General features: G+C 32.3%; 1 pseudogene; it reads left to right on the plus strand.

Moving 5' to 3' along the window:
* The window catches only part of LOC129234138 (nephrin-like), a 356279-nt pseudogene that overhangs the window by 220067 nt on the left and 119136 nt on the right, over positions 1-17076 (plus strand).

The raw sequence follows: 17076 nt of genomic DNA on the forward strand, positions 1-17076 counted from the left end.
GTAAAGAAAACTCAATCTGTCTCTCAGGAACTAATCAGCAAATGGTCGAACTAAAGAATGAAGGGAACGCATGTTAACTTACGTCAGCCTTTGAATGAATGTGCAGTCAGTTGACTTGACAACCTGAAAGTTTAAAAGCAAATTCGTAGTCCAGCATCATGTCAAAGTGTAAACAGTACAGTCCAAAAAAAAAAAAAAATAAATACATAAAAAACAGGGGTGCCCACCCCCAAACTACGAGGCGCCCCTCCTCCCAATCGGAAGTCCCCCTCCAAAAAGAGGACAATATGCCCTAAAAGAACCCTTCCTAAAAATGTCAATGGCGCAGCCTGCGCCATGACCCCCCCCCCCCCTCTAGGTGGGCACCCCTGAAAAAAAGAAAACAAGCTAAATCATTTCCGCGCGTGTAACTCCTTTATCGCCCATTGGCTCAACTTAGCAGGCGTTCTTCTTGCTTTAGAAATCTAATTAGCAGGAATTTCAAATGAAGATAAATTAATTTTCCCCTGATAGTCAATTTTTTCTTTTTTTCTTCGTTCTTTTGAAAAAAAAAAATCGAGTCATCTTTGAAAAAAACTTTGAGTTAAAGGAAGTTAACTTCGAGACTTTGAGAATAATTAGCATGGAATTAAAGACAAAGGGATCCTGACCTAATAAATACTTCGAGTGATAGTAATATTAAAGTTCTCAGACTTCGAGTTATCGCGAATGGATTGTTATATTGTGAATCCAGAGGTAACGGAAGGACAGTTTGAACAAAAGATCGATGCATTTCTGTCTGGTGAGCATATTAATTTTTTTTTCTTCAAAATATGATACATAGACTTTAATACACATCATAGTAAGTTGCTAAAAAAGCCAAAGTCAGAATTTTTTTGCCATTTACTTTCTTTACAAATGAAATTTTAAAAGCGATAACGGAAAGACATTTTTGCGACTTGTTTTCACGCAATCATGTTCTTCCCAAAAGTTCAGTCAACCTATAAAAGGAAAAATGATATAAAAATAAGAGCACATACAGTTCAATCATTACAATTTCACCTCCAGTTTTAAAAAATAATTATTTCAAGTATAAATTGTGTATATTTTAAGGGTAAAGGAAGGACAAGAAGTCGAAAACAATTTAACTTGGTAAATTTCAACTTACAAACATTTATTCAGCTAATACAGCAGTCTGAAACAATGACATCTAATACCTGAGTCATCTGCTACGATTCTGAATTCTTGTAATATTCAAAAATATTACCCTAATCCGTACAACCTTTATCTTCTTTGTCAGAGAATTCAAAGATAATTCCTACATTATTATGCATTCTCAAACAAGATATTTTTACTCCTTCATCTTCTATATGAAATACCTGTCCAACATTTCCCTTTGTTAAATTCTTCCCCTTCTATTCAACTAACAAAACTTGTCCAAATGTTATGAATCCTTTCACATATTCTCATCATTTGGTGCTTTTGATTCAGCTGTATCTTCTTTTTAATATTATTTATAACTGTCCGTCTGGTGATTGTTAGTCTGAAGTGAAATCTCCATCGATTTGTTGAAATACTGTATTTATTCAATAACATAATTTGTTACAGGGTTCAAATAGTGAATATTTTGTGTGTCAGGATGAAAATGTATATCACTCAATATTTTTGAAAATTTATCTTTGAATTCACTGATCTCTTCGCAGTATGTTTAACTGTTAAGCAAATGCTCTCAACAGTCCTTTTTCTGTGACTTGTGTTAATAAATCTGAAAGTAGTTTCAATATTGTATTGATTCAATATAAATATCAAGTTTTTAAGCAAATGTTTCTGCTTAAATTCTCTTGTTATATCAGTAATATGTCATACCAAATGTATTTTCACATGCTTAGGAACTTTTAAGTGTAGTTTTGATGATTTTTTTCCACATTCAATAGAATAAATAAAATCAAACATTTAAAAAAATAAATAAATAAAAGTTGATTTTTTTAATGAAAGTACACATAATTTTTGTACAAATATAACTTATAATATATGTTTAAAATGTGACTACTACCTTTTAAACAATAGTTTGTTTTCCACCAGCATTCTAAAATTTTACCATGTATCAGCTTATAGAAAAATGTCCTACCATTACCATTAAAAACCATGTAAATTAATTCTATATTAAGATTCTAACTGAGCCTCCTTGACAAGGAACATGATTATGCTTTGCATAAAATACAATTGAAAAAAAAAAAAAAAAAACACTAGTTTCTATACCCAATAGGTTCTTGGTGAAAAAACTGAGAAGTAGTATTTTGGTAACGGAAGAACATCAAGCTATCACCTTAATTTTAGACGAATTTCATGGTTAAAAAAAATAAATTACTTACCGAAAAGTTTAACTAGACATTGAAAACTTAAAAGTTAATCTAAATATTTTATGTTGAGATAACAAGTATATTGAAATTACAGTATGTAACAAAAAGAGATTTTTTGCTCTGTAAGAACACAAAGAGAACACTTGATTTTGCACTTGATTTTCTGAAAGTCATCAAAATATCGGGAAAAAACAGGTTAAGATTCAAAAAATTCATTCATATATATATATATATATATATATATATAAATACAGTCGATCCCGCTTATTAGAATATTTTCTGGAAAATATTTTACCATTTCACTTTGACCCACATTATCTTGTTTGCATATAACCTTTACTAATAACTTCAGAGTTCCAAATAATTTTCCTTTTGGAATCCTAAAAAGAATACGCTACATAAAAGGATTATCATTTCTTCTGTCTAGCGCAGCGTACAATATCTTAATTTTACTTTTCTTTAAACTTTCTCTACTATGCATCATTTTACTGAAAGCCTTGGATGGATTTATGGAAGAATACATCATTTTGAGTTTCCATATTTCTTCATTATTCTAACGCAAATGACACTGAGCTGATAATAATGATAAAGGAGTGTTTGCGAAAGTTTTCCAATAATATGAAAAGTTTTTCAGATTTTGCTGAAAATTATGCTTTTGCACGATTTATAGTTCGCAGAAGAAAAAAAAAACTGCAGCTCAATATTTTTTTTTTTAATTTTTTTGCACTCAAAGTTTTTCAACATTTAAAACTCTTGTGCATTTTTTCTGTTTTTTTTTTTTTTTTTTTTTCATTTTTCTTCTTGTTGACTAATTTACTTTTCCCTTTGTTTTAGAAACATTTGTTGTTTTTATTTATTGTAAAAACAATTTTTCGTATTATTTACGTGAAATAGTTTTAGAAAGGTAGACTTATGTACACTTCTGTACTTTTAATAAACAATAACAGTTTAAAAGACTATATATATATATATATATATATATATATATATATATATATATATATATATATATATATATATATATATATATATATATATATATATATATATATATATATATATATATATAGGTTTCTTTCAGTGAGTTTCTCTTTCCTTCCACTGTTTTGCTTTGTCAAGCTTGTCTTACCGCGATGTGTGTATGCTAGCATAACTTTAGATATTGTACCTCTAGAAACACCAAAAATTTGAGATGTTTCAGTTGCATTTGCTCCAGCTAGACGCGCTCCAACAATTTGGCCTCTTTAAAAAATTGAGAGGTCCGACATTTCACGCGCTTAAAAAAGATCCAAGACTTCCAGAACTTCCGTTTAACTACCAAATACTATCAGATCATGTATATTGCTATTTATAAAAAAAATAGATATCTAGTTTTATTCTTACAAAGCGCATTCAAAAATGTCACTTTTATTTGCAGGTGTTTCCGTTATTTTGATAACTACCTGTATATATATATATATATATATATAAAGTATTTTAGACAAAATATGCAGTTTTCTGGAAATATTTTAGGAAAGCAATAAACTTAAAAAAGGGGGATTCGTCGTAAATAGATGTTTTGATTAATAAACACAATCTCATTTATTACGTTATCTAACATTTTGTGCATAAGTAGAGGTACTCGCAAAGTACCTGTGGTAAAATGTCGAAATTCGCCTTTGATATCTTTTAGTATCTTTATGTAATGTTTATTACAGTTATGGTTTTGAGATATTCCCAATATCCAACGCAGAAAGATTCGCCTTTTACGTTTTTAAGAGATTCTTAATTTTCAACGCAGAATTAAAAAACAACCTCTAAATCATTACCAGTGTTTTAGCGTATTTGTGTTATGTTTTCTTATGAAAAATGTAAAAAACGTAAAAAATAATGAAATTAAAAGAGAAATGCTTAAATAATAAAATCACAAAAAAAGTACGATAACAAAGCATACAAGCAATACATTTAGTTTCAAATTAAGCATTAAAATGATAATAAATTAAAACTAAACTAAATAGTCAAATAAACTACGGACGAAAAACAAAGTATAACTTCTAAAAATTGAGTTATTTTCAAAAATTATTTAATATATATTAACTTATTACATTAATAAAAAATAAATATTAAATAATTTCAAATATGAATCAAATAAAGTTATAAATTAGAATATAAGAAAAACTAAAAGCGAAAGCATTTTAAGCAAAATTAATAAATTTGGCACAATGATGGAGGGGAAGGGTTATTATATAGTATTTGAGGGGCTGCAGCATCGCCCTAACGGGGAATGGCCATCCCCTACATTTGATTCCATGTTCTCAGATTATGAAATTGAATAATAAGCGCGGTCTACAATAAGTCCTACAGGGATTAAGCTACAACGTACTGTTACACTAGAACAACCGAAGGAGGAAGGAATATTTCTAGAAGTAAAACATAATTCATAAACAAATAATAATAATAATAATAATATATTCAGTAAATTACCGCCCTTTAGCCAGGGCTAAAGCAGAAATACGTGAAATACACCGCCAGCTTAGTCATTTCCAGCCGAGGACTGCAGTTTCGTGCTTATTAGCACTCATCAGCCCGGCATAGGAAAGTGACTGAGCTGGAGATGGAAAACCTCTTATGGAAGCCAAGAGTGCGAAACAAACTGGTAGCTAATATAGAATCACTGAGCTGGACTGAAATGACTGAGCTGGCGGTGTATTTCACGTAAATTATAATAATAGTTGAAATGATTGTGAAAATGATAATAATGATAATAATAATATTTATTGCAATGTCACAATTATGATAATAAAACAATATACTAATGACAACGACAACAATAACATTAACAATATCAATAATAATACTAGTAATAATAAGAGTAATATTAGTAATGATAATGATAATAGCAATGACAGTTATGATGATATCCCTAGCCTAATTGATATTATTCAGTGTAAAGATTAATTGGTCAAAACTAATTTCTTTTCTTTATTTTACTTACTTACTAGCAGTACCCGCACGGCAGTGCCCGAGCTAAGTAATTCCTTCGAATGAATAAAAATCCACCTACCAACCTCTCTCATGTAAAATAATAATTTTTCTTTAACTAAAATGCGTACACACCATTAAAAAAAATGTTTCTTTGAAATTTAAAATAATTCGCTTAGACATAAATATAGATTTACAGTTGTTTTTAAACATAAAATAATGCACCAATTGTATTATTCTTCACCTAACGCGTCTCGCTATCATGCTGCCGTAACCCAGCCATTTAGCGAGTGAAGCAGATTTTTTTTTTTTTTTTGCAAATTCAAACATTTCGAAAAATATACAAAAAAAGACATAAAATTACATTGAACTGTAACTTCCAAATGTAAAAAAAAACTCACAACTCGATTGTTTATCGTCAAACTCGCCAAGTAACCTCGCTACCGTATCCCAGCCGATTAGCGAGCGAAACGAACTCCGGTAAATTACCGATTCGATCTTTTCAACAAAAATCCTGCTCTCCTCTTCCCCCAGCAGAAAAGAACTGAATTGAAAAACGTAGTACATCGAGGACAAAAGGGAAATCCCATTCCACCGCCCCAGATTGGGGAAAAAACATCGAGAAGCAATCGTTTGTGAAAATGAAAAAGAAAAAAAAAAGTCCCTTGATTAAAATAAATATTCCCTCCCCCTGTCGTAAAAAAAATCAGTTTCTTTAACTAAAATTTGTTCACACCCTTTAAAGACTTAAAAACAATTCTTTGCAGATTTAAACATTTCGCGAAATAAACAAAAAGTACATTACATTACATTTAGCAGTAAGCTTTCAAACTTTAAATTATCCCGCAACTCTGTTTACTTGTTTTTCTCCAAATTTGCCCAGCGACTTTAAATTATTATTCATATTGAAATACAGCAAAACGAAAAAGAAAATCAATTAACAAACGCACAATTTATTTAACCTAAAATAAAAATAATAAAACGTTCGTAAACAACAAGGAAAACTTCCCCAAATGTTTTTAAAAAATGTAAAGAAAATATGCGAAACGCTCTCGTTTGAGAAAAGGAGGAAGGGGTGGATCCCGTGAGATGTTCGAAGATCGTTTTCAAATTTATGGTCAATAAACTTAAAGAATCAAAACAAAGAAACATAAAAAAATGTGATTGTTTTACCAAATGTAATGTAATTTGAGATTAGTCTTAAAAATTGACTCAATTAAAATCGCTTGTATCTCCTGTTGTAATTAAATGAGAGAAATAGAACAAACATATTGTTCAAAAAACAAAATAAATAAATAAATACATCTTTGCAGTGACACATAATGTTGGGGGGGGGGGGATTGTTTTACACTCCAATTAGGCGAAATATGAAATTTCAACTTGAAATATAGATAAAAAGAAACTAATTTGAAATTTCGAATTCCGGCTTCGAGGTGAAGTTTTCCGGGGTACATTCAAATTGTGTGCCAAGTTTTACGGCTGCTTGCTATACAACTTCCTGGTCAAAAAAGATGGAAAAAAAAAACATCGTTACCTTAAAAAATATAGATTTATTTTTGATTTATTTATTCATTAAATTTTTGATTATTACGGTTTTTGCGCTGACGAAATACCACACCGCAACGCAAACCCATCTCTCTGCACCGCAGCACTAACCCCTGTTCATGTTACCGATGCATATAGAAGAAAAATGTCTATCTTATTATTAAATTCGGTGGAGAAACAATATTCCTTTTTTGCAGATAACGTTGACGTGCACTTCATCCAGCAGCAATCCCATGTCTCGCATCTCCTGGCAGCGTGACGGGCTCTTCCTTCGAGATCACCGTGAAGAAACCCTCAGCGCTTCCTATGGAGGCATCTCCACCAGGAGTCGAATTACTTTCGTTGTCACGGCAACGGATGACGCCTCCCAGTTTGTTTGCCAAGCAAAGAGTGATGAGTTCAAGACTCCTGTCACAGAGACATTTGTCCTTCGAGTCAAATGTAAGTAGGTGACAAGATATTTTTTTCTTGTCTTTTTTTATGGCAGGGGATTATGAAGAGTTTAACTTGTAAACCCCCAATTTAAACATATCAAAGGAAGGCACTTTGTGCATTACTTTCTCAATTTAATGCGTTGCAACCAAAAAATGGTTCTTAAACTTATTTTTTCTAAAGAGGTTGCTGTTGCAAAAAAGTCTTTCGGCGTGATTTAGATTCTAGTTCCAATATGCGATGGAATTGTTGGGGTGTGGCGTCATAAGTTTTTGCAATTACTGCGTGAGTTCATCAAGGATTATATAGTTAAAAGGTTGACCTTTCCTTTTGTTAAATTTCCAGTTATTACAATGTTGGACATAGAATATTCGCTTACATTCGCTGAAATATATTATCAGCCGAAGTACATGTTTGCTAAAATATAATTAAATCAGATGACAAAATGATTAACATGCATATTAGTGCATTTTTATTCATTTATTTAATTTTCATTTTCTAACAGCTGTAGTGATCTATGGTACAGACAAATGAAATTCGGTACATAAAAGTTTCAGTCCAATAACTAAATGCATTACTCACAAAGTCTTAAACATAATATACCATTAAACTATCATCCACAGTAAATCATCATAGTTAGCGCAGAAAGGATTATCATCATAACGTTACCAATGAAAAGAAATTTACGAATTTATCAGCAGCGACTGCTTTATTTGAACTTATAGGTACAAAAAATGTTTTCTTTTTACATATATCGTCGTCTCAGAGCAACATTAAGCCAACTAATCCTCAAGTCAACAGTATGATGATACAACAGGTAACGATATACTAAATATTCTTTCGAATTTTAATCTGTATCATTCAAGTTGAAATGAAAATTGACACATATAAGCCATTTATGATTTGCAATATAATTTTTAAAAAAGCCATGCCTAAAATAGTCTCTAAAAACGAAACTGTCGAATCGAACTGCGAAAACTCCCAATTTGGAATTCTAAAAAAAAATTTTGTACGTGAGAAAAAGTTTAAAAGATGCGCACTTTTATTTTATATTTTTTAATATGTTGAATATGAGAACTGAAAGAAATATGTATCTATAAACAGTACTGTAACCAAAAATCTGAAATAAATTTAATGAAAATCCATTTTCAAAACCGGTGATCATTTATGATTCTAATAATATTTCGATTGCAATTATTTGTTAATCCTTTAAACAAAAGGGGAGAAACAACGGAGCATAACCATGTAAGAAAAACAAATTAATATTTCTGTCTGCGAAATTCTTATTATTGTTTTTTTTTTTTTTTTTTTTTTTTTTTTTTAACAGCAAACATAGTTTTGATGGACAAAACGTTTAAAATGTGAAATTAGTGTTGTGTTCTCTTATTACGAAATTTAAAACACAAATAGATATTTCTAATACATTATATGTATTACATAGAATCTCTTATATAAACACAAAAAAGTGTACTTTAAAATAATTTTCAGTTGGGGTAAAAGATATTTATAACTGTAGTAATGAACAGCTCTGTACACATATTTCATGCTGTGAACAAAAGAAGAAATTTAACTCTTAAAAAAATTGTTTTACGTTTTCAATATTTTCAATCATGTTGGGCACTGTTAGAGAGGGAAATGACCATTGAGAAGGAATAGATGGAGAGAGTGCAACCCTACTATCATGGTACGGCAACAGTATCACGTGACCTGGGGAGCAACTTCGAGTCGACCGTAACCACTGAAGAAGTTTTCATTAGCTGAAGTCATGAATGATACATCTTAAACATTTAACTGTAGAATAGAAAAATTAGATTTATAGCAATAGTGCAGTATTGTAGCATTATGAACTGTGAAGAAAAAGCCACACCAGGAGGGGGAGTAACTTTTCACAGGTATGTACGAATGTTTTTTCTTCTAAATAAAGAAAAAACAGCATACATATGCATACAACGACTACATATCCCTCAGTTGCCTATAATTTTTAAATTTTTTTGCTGATTTTACCTATAAATGTAATAAAACATTGTATATTATGAGTTCAAATAACATTTAAGTTTCATAAAAACACTTTTTACTTAACTATTAATTATTTTAACGGCTCTCAAGTATTTTGTGTACATTTGCTTTGTTGGCGAGTAGCTTCTCGCCAAGCTCCTGTACAAGTTTTAGATTTGAGAAGAAATATTTGTTACTTTTATGCTTTAATTTAAATACTATGCCTGCGTATGAAATAATTTCCAAAAAAAAAAATGATTACAAGACATAAGAACTCATAAATTTTCAGTCAATAACAGAACAATTTGAACATATATTTAAACATGCCCGTCATTCAAAGAAATAAATATCAAAATACATGAAGCTGTTACAATATATTTTAAAATCCGAGATGAAGTGGGGATCTGAATGACATGCCTGTATTAGTTTCCATTATTTATTTAAAACTGACAAAAGTTTCGCCGCGTTACCTATGCCAGCAACAATAATCAGAAACGATACCTTTTAGAACTTATCTTTCAACATTGCTCAAAAGTCTGTTAATCATCTAATAATTCTCATAGAGAAAGTTGCAATATTTTTTAAAAAACACACACACGCTCAATTTACCTACAGCGATACGCAACATAAAAATTCATAACAGTAATTCAGGCTGAAAACTCTCGCTTACTCACGACATAATTGGTCGGTCTAATATAATCAGAAAAAATAACAACTCTTTATTGTTAAAACATGTTTCCAAATATAATAAAAATAAATTTACGCAGACAATAAGTTTCAAAAAAAGGGCAGTTGAATTTATTCTATATTCTTTTCTTCATACTTGGTTTTAATCTCCTTTTTTGATAATATATGCTTTTGAAAGCAGACGATATTTTTTCACAATACATATTCAATTGAATTGAACAGAGATGGGCAGACTTTACCAAAATAAAGAGATACTTCAAATTTTCACGAAGTTTCTCGATCTAAAATCAGAAATGTTTGCAAAAAATATATATAAATCAATAATGTTAATAACTGTCGAATATTTATGTATGTAGATAGTTAAAGCAGGAAGAAAGACACATTCTAAAAACTTTCTGGTAATCAAGCAACAAATCAAATAAATATTTACAGTAAATGTGCTGAAACAATTCAAAATACAATTCATCCGAAATCAATCCTTATTAAAAGATTTGCACTGGATGTTATTTGCTACTTTTGTAAATTTGGTGTATAATTACTGATTGCTAGTCTTGCGAGTTAGGAATCAGAGTCTTAGGCTCTAAAATTACCGAAGTCAGCCTTTTTTCTTCTGACTCTGCAACCGTAACTTGTTGTAGGGTTGCAGAGTCGGAGTTGCTGTCGGACTGATTTTGGAGTAAAAGGGTCGAAGTCCGAGTTCAAAGGTTTTGAAACTCCGAGTCGAAATTGGAGTCGGACTGCTTTTGAAGTAAAACAGTCGGAGTCAAACGCTCTAAAATTCCCTGAGTTGGAGTAGATTCTTTTTTTTTTCGACTCAACAACCCTAATTTATTGCAGGTCTGTGGAGTCGGAGTCGGTACCGGACTGATTTTGGAGTTCAAGAGTTGGAGTCAGAGGTCAAAGGCTGTGAAACTCCAAGTCTAAATCTGAGTCGGATTGCTTTTGGGCTAAAGGAATTGGAGTCGGAGTCAAAGGTTCTAAAATTCCCCGAGTTAGACTCGATCATTTTTCTTCCGACTTCGCAAACCTTGTTTGAAGCAGGGCTGCGAAGTCGAAGTTGGACTGATTTTGGCGTAAACGAGTCGGAGCCAATAGCCTAAGTCCTTAAACTGCAAGAGTCGGAGTCGGACTGCATTTCTGGGTAAAGGAGTCGGAGTATCTAAAATTCTTGAAGTTAGAGTCGGTCATTTTTCTTCTGACTCTGCTACCTTAATTTGTAGCAGGGCTGTGGAGTCGAACTGATTTTGGAGAAAAAGAGTCTGAGTTGAATGCTCTAAATTCTCGGAGTCGGTCATTTTAATTCCGACTCTGCAACCCTAATTTGTATCAGGATTGCGGAATCGGACTCGGAGCCGGATTGATTTTGATGCAAAGAGTCAGGGTGCGACAGTTTTTAAACTCAGAGTTGAAATCGGAGTCGGACTGTGTTTTGGGTAACGAAGTTGGAGCCAGAGTGTGTCATTTTTGCTCCGCAACTCTGATTTGTTGCCCCGACTAGTGCCTAGAAGGAGTAGTGTGCCGATCGACGGGGAAAAAGTGAGGTCAGATCTGAGGAAAATCCAGATGGCGCTGCGCTCGAGGAGTACGTTATGTTCCTCAATCAGACTCGTTTTAAATCAGCGATTGCATGCTGATTTCGCAAGTTAAAAGCCCCGTTTTTCGGATTGAACTTATTTCTGCGCAAAAGAAAAAATCTGTAATAAGTGATAATTGTTACATGGGTGTTCATTTATTTTTTGAAGCATATAATTGTCTTATGCTAATTTATCTTCAATGAAAATAGTAGACTATAAGGGGCCATTCATTAAATACGTAAGGGTCCCGAGGGGGAAGGGGGTTGGAAAAGCCTCTACGTACCCTTACTTGGGGGGGGGGGGGTAACTCATTCTTACGTAATATTTTCCAAGTCGGTATTTCACATTAGAAATTGCGCGGTCAAGTGATTTGGCAGAGATTATGTTCCATTTGCGTCTGGAAGGTTAGAAACGTGTTAGGATAAGATGTTTTTTTATTTGTTTTACAAAGAATTTATAGTGTAAAATATAATAAAAGAGTCGCATTGTGTAGGGCATGTTTTATTTATAATTAATATTACATAAAAAAAATGTCGAAAACACATTCAGTTTAGAGAAGTTTTCAGTAACTATTTCTTTACGCAAAAGGTTTAATTTAATAATGTGAATTTAATAACGATTCCAGTGATGTAACGATTCCGAGATTTGTTATTTTATCATTTTGAAAAACCGAAATGGAATCTTACGTAAGAATAAGGGGGGAGGGTGAAAAATCTTACGTCCCCTTACATGGGGGGAGGAGGTCAAAAATTCCCAAAATCATCCTTACGTAATTAATGAATGGCCCCTAATGTTCAGTAACTGCACGTCTCTTATTTCTCTACTAATAATAAAGCTGAAAGTCTCTCTGTCTGGATTTCTGTCTGGATTTCTGTCCGGATTTCTGTCTGGATCTCTGTGACGCGCACAGCGCCTAGACCGTTCGGCCAATTTTCATGAAATTTGGTACAAAGTTAGTTTGTAGCATGGGAGTGTGCATCTCGAAGCGATTTTTCAAAAATTCGATTTTGTTCTTGTTTTATTTCAATTTTAAGAACAGTTTCCGAAGCAAAATTATCACAATATGGACGAGTAAATTTCGAAATTATCATGCCGTGGAATCGTAACATGGGAAATGCGAATGAACATAGCCAATCGGCGAGAAATTCACCATCCATTATTTGTAAATATACAGGCTAATCAAATGACCTTTTAATTTTCTCCTCCGGGCAAAGTCGTGCGGGTACCGCTAGTTTCAAAATAAAACTGCTTCTAAATTCTTGAAGCTGATTAAAATTATCAGGGCTTCTCAGTCTGAGTCGAAGAGTCGGAGTCGCTTGAAAACCTACCGACTCCGACCTGTTTTTTTTTAATTTTCAAGGACTTTCCTTACACATAAAAAGAATAATAGGGCCACTTGCTCCGATCAAATATATAACTACATACTAAATTGTAAATAACTGCAATTGACAAACAGCTGGCTTGATTATTCATTGAACTTTTGGTAATACTTATCAACGTCAAACTGCTACTTTGCTTATTTTTACAACGTTCTTTAGAACCTGTCAGCAAACGGTTTTGTTGTCGATAATTATCGAAATAGAAGTAGTTTTTGAATCTGACGTTATCACTGTCAAAAAAAAGTATTCATATATTTTTATCTTTTATCTCATATGTAAAATAGCGAAAGAAATGTATCCTTAAAAACTAAAAACAAATGGGGAACCTTCTCGTCCCTCTCCTTTGTCTAACATAGCTTATGATAGCTTTAAAATGTTCTTTTAAAAGGAAGCGCACCTTCTGAATCTCCCTATTCTTAATCAGGAAACAAATGACAGTGTTACAATTAAAAAATCTAAATAAGTAGCGATCAAAAGAACATTGTGATACATGTTTTTGAACGCAAAAAATATTTTCCCGTTGTCAATATATGAAATTTTAAAGCCTATGGTAATTTTGAGAAAAATAAGTCACGTTGTTCCAAATTTAGCGAGTTTCGATGAGGACAGACATCTTTCTCACGCTCTGTAGATATGGATGTCCTGCCACATGCAGACGAGGAAATCGTCTGTGAGAAATTGTTACCTTCAATCCCTCGCCAAGTGTTTAAATTTGCCACTTTTCTTAAAATTTCCGGATACTTAAATACCTTTTATCTCGATAACGGGGGGCGATAACAATAATAATTATCAATTTTGTACAGGATTTTTAAAGGCTGAAATACAAGAAAAAAAAAACTTTTTTTTAAATATAGCTTACGTGCTCATTGATTCCGTTTGTCCAAAAGTCTTATGGTCGGTCGCTAATAGTTACCAGGTTTAGCGTTGCTGGAGATTTCCAACCTATTCTCCAGACCTATAAACTGAAGAGGAAGTGCTACCATATACCGTGCCCAAGTCGGGCATTTTTCATTTAGGGGCCTCATTGACTCAGGAGACGCTCTTTTCTGCTTTAAACTCATGCTGGCTACATGAATGGGGCTTGAGTCTCCCAAGTGGCATTAAAAACAACAACAAACTGCGCCCTAAGCCATCTCGATTCATAATACATTTGCTTTAAAATATAAGTATCAAATTTTCAGAGTCAATTGTGTAAAATTTTGTTTTGAAAACATCCTTGTCTTTGTGTCTACTTCAATAATGATCTTTTTATCGTCAGTATTATTTTCCACATAATTTTCATTACATACAAAAACTACAATATTTGGAGATTTTTTAAATGTCATACAAACCCAATAGTCGTTAGGCAAATTAATATGAACAATTTAATTTATAATAGATTTATACGTGGTTATTTCAGTTTCATCTGCGGAAAGATCAAGTTTTATTTTTTTCTAACAAAGAACATTTTTTTTTAACTGCATAGTTCCTGATGGACCTTTTCTTTGGTAATTTTTTAGTAAAGTATGTTGGCAGATTTGGGAAAAATGTGGGAATTGCCTCATCTTTCAAAAAATGTTTTCCCGGAGGAATCAAAACTTCCTCACCATTTATAATATGTTTAAAATGCGTTTCAATAAAATGTTTTTCGAAATGCAGAGCACAAAAGCGAGCAATATTTATCAAAAACTTGATCGAACCTGGGAATTAACGAATTCCACCTTAGTTTTTCTTCATCTGCTGAAGCTTTAAAAAGCGTAACTTTTTCCTTGAATGTTTTGTATCCACTTTTGCACCCTGGTACGAAACAAGATGAAGCTTTATTTCTTCTAATGTTCAACTTTGATGCCTCCATTAAAAGCCTTAAACGCTGTTTCATGAAATGTTCACGAAATAAAGGTAAAAAAGAGAAACGCGGAACTAAATTGTAACAAAATCCCGCGCCTACTAATGTAAACACCGCGAAATTGAACGTGCACCTCGATCGCACTGCCCTCTAGCGGTTTTCATACCATTTGTCTTTAAGAACCGTGGGGAAAAAAGCGCCGGTCGGCACACTATTCTTTCTAGGCACTATACCCCGACTTCATAATTAGCGCCGTCGTCTGAAAAATATTTAATGCCAAAAGAGCAATTGCGTGCCAAAACGCGACAACTTCTCAGCCAAACTAGTCACCTGACCTGGGACACACATATAGTTCATTTCTTATCTTACTGAGACATTTGCTATCGCTCCCTCCATTAGTATTCCTTCTCAATGGAAATGACTAAAGCGATGTGTGTAAATTGTTTTAAGAACGTTGTAAACGCTATTTGCGTTTTGTAGTGTTTTCACTAATAATGAAAAAAACATTTAAAAAAAAATATGCGGAGTGGATTGAAACAAATACCAACATTTACTAAAAGCCATGCTTTCTTAGAGATAATTTTCCCCTTTTGAAATTCCAGTAAAGTCTTCGTATTTGAAGTCTTTTCCAAAATAGCTTTAAAGTCAAGAACGGATGAGATTTCTCAAAGCAAGCAATTTCCTTTTAGTAATGGATCGCTTGTTTGCTCATGTTCCAGAGTTGGAACATGATACATACTATGTCGGAATTTCTTAGATTTTTTGTCCGTTTTTAATGCATGGAATAAAAATTTCCTCCTTCGGGATTTCGTTCTTATTTTCTCAAAGTTTCCTCTCAGTGCCCCGTAGCAGTTGACTGAAACCGTATAAATCTGAGATTTACTGAAGGTTCAATACTAAAGGATTGCGGTGTGATGATTTTCTTCATTGTAAGTATAATAACTAATCTTCAAGCGTTAAATAAAATGCTGACGTCATAAAGTACCTTTCTCTTTAAACTTTTGAAATCCTTCTTGCTTCGAGAAATGTTAATGGCAGTTTACACAAAAGAGAGGAATATATTTATTGGGATGATAAATAACTGCATTATGGTGTTCCATTAAAAGCTGGATCAAAGAGGAATAAAACGCTGCAAGTTTAGTCCATTTAGAAAAGAAGTTTTCAATAGAGCACAAAAAGGGATTTCTATGGTCATATATCGTCTTATATCTGACATGAAAGATGGATTTAAAGTATTTTGGTGAACTCAGCGACAGAACAGAATTAAGAAAGGTGCATAATCTTAAACCTTCTTAGATGTTAATCACATGAAGGATATTACTACGCAAAAATAAACATCATTTTATAATAAGTTTGTTATTTTATGCCAAATCACTATCGAAAAATTAAACTTACTTTAAAAGTGATTTATTTTATATTTTTATCCTAAATTTAGGAGAAATTTTATGAGAATGATAAACTTAAAATGCACTTGTGATGCGTTATTGATTAAAAAAAATATAATAAAAAATCAAAAACGCATTAGAAATTATATATATATATATTTTTTTTTTGACATTTATTCCGGGTGAATACATATCTTCTATAGGGTAATTCCGGGAGAGATAGACAACAGTTTTTCATTGCTCTCCAAAAGCTGTACATTTATATATATTTTCTTTTCATTGTATGTACATATAAGTGCATGATGTTTCTTATAAAATTCCCTATGTAGAAGGTCATATCTTGAAAGGAATTCCTAATATAATTTTTTAAATCTTTTGCTACTTGGTTCATCTTACCCGAAGTAGTACGGGTTCGATGGACCATTTGAATCGGATGGACGACTTCAATAAAATTATGAATAATTGCCCAAGTTCTTTCTTTTTAAGTGTTTCTGTTCATTTTATTTTTTAACCAATCAAAAAAATGTATCAGAATTTTCGTAAGCAGATTTCTGCGTCATTGTGATTTGTACTCCAGACGGGACAAATTAAACATATTTTGTTAATTTGTGCCGTCTAAAAACAACTCATGAGTTGTTCTTAACCTTATTCCAACAACTCATCTTTTATGTGTTCTCCTTTCGAAATACAATAAGGAGGAAGAAATGATCCCTCCCCCTTACAACCTGCTAAAAGTGAAATAAATTCTTCTTTTTCTCCAGCTATAATAGGTGCCACATTTTTAGATACTTTAATGACCACAAGTTCGCCAGGTTTATTTATATAGTTATATACCAGTTTCATCCATATTAAAAATACACTGCGGCTGTTCAAAAACGTAATATTTCTTAAGTACACCTTCGAGCATCCATATTTTTTTCTTCGACATCTCCAGCATTTTTCAAATTAGCTTCA

Source organism: Uloborus diversus, chromosome 1 (assembly GCF_026930045.1).
Source record: "Uloborus diversus isolate 005 chromosome 1, Udiv.v.3.1, whole genome shotgun sequence".
Classification (NCBI taxonomy): domain Eukaryota; kingdom Metazoa; phylum Arthropoda; class Arachnida; order Araneae; family Uloboridae; genus Uloborus; species Uloborus diversus.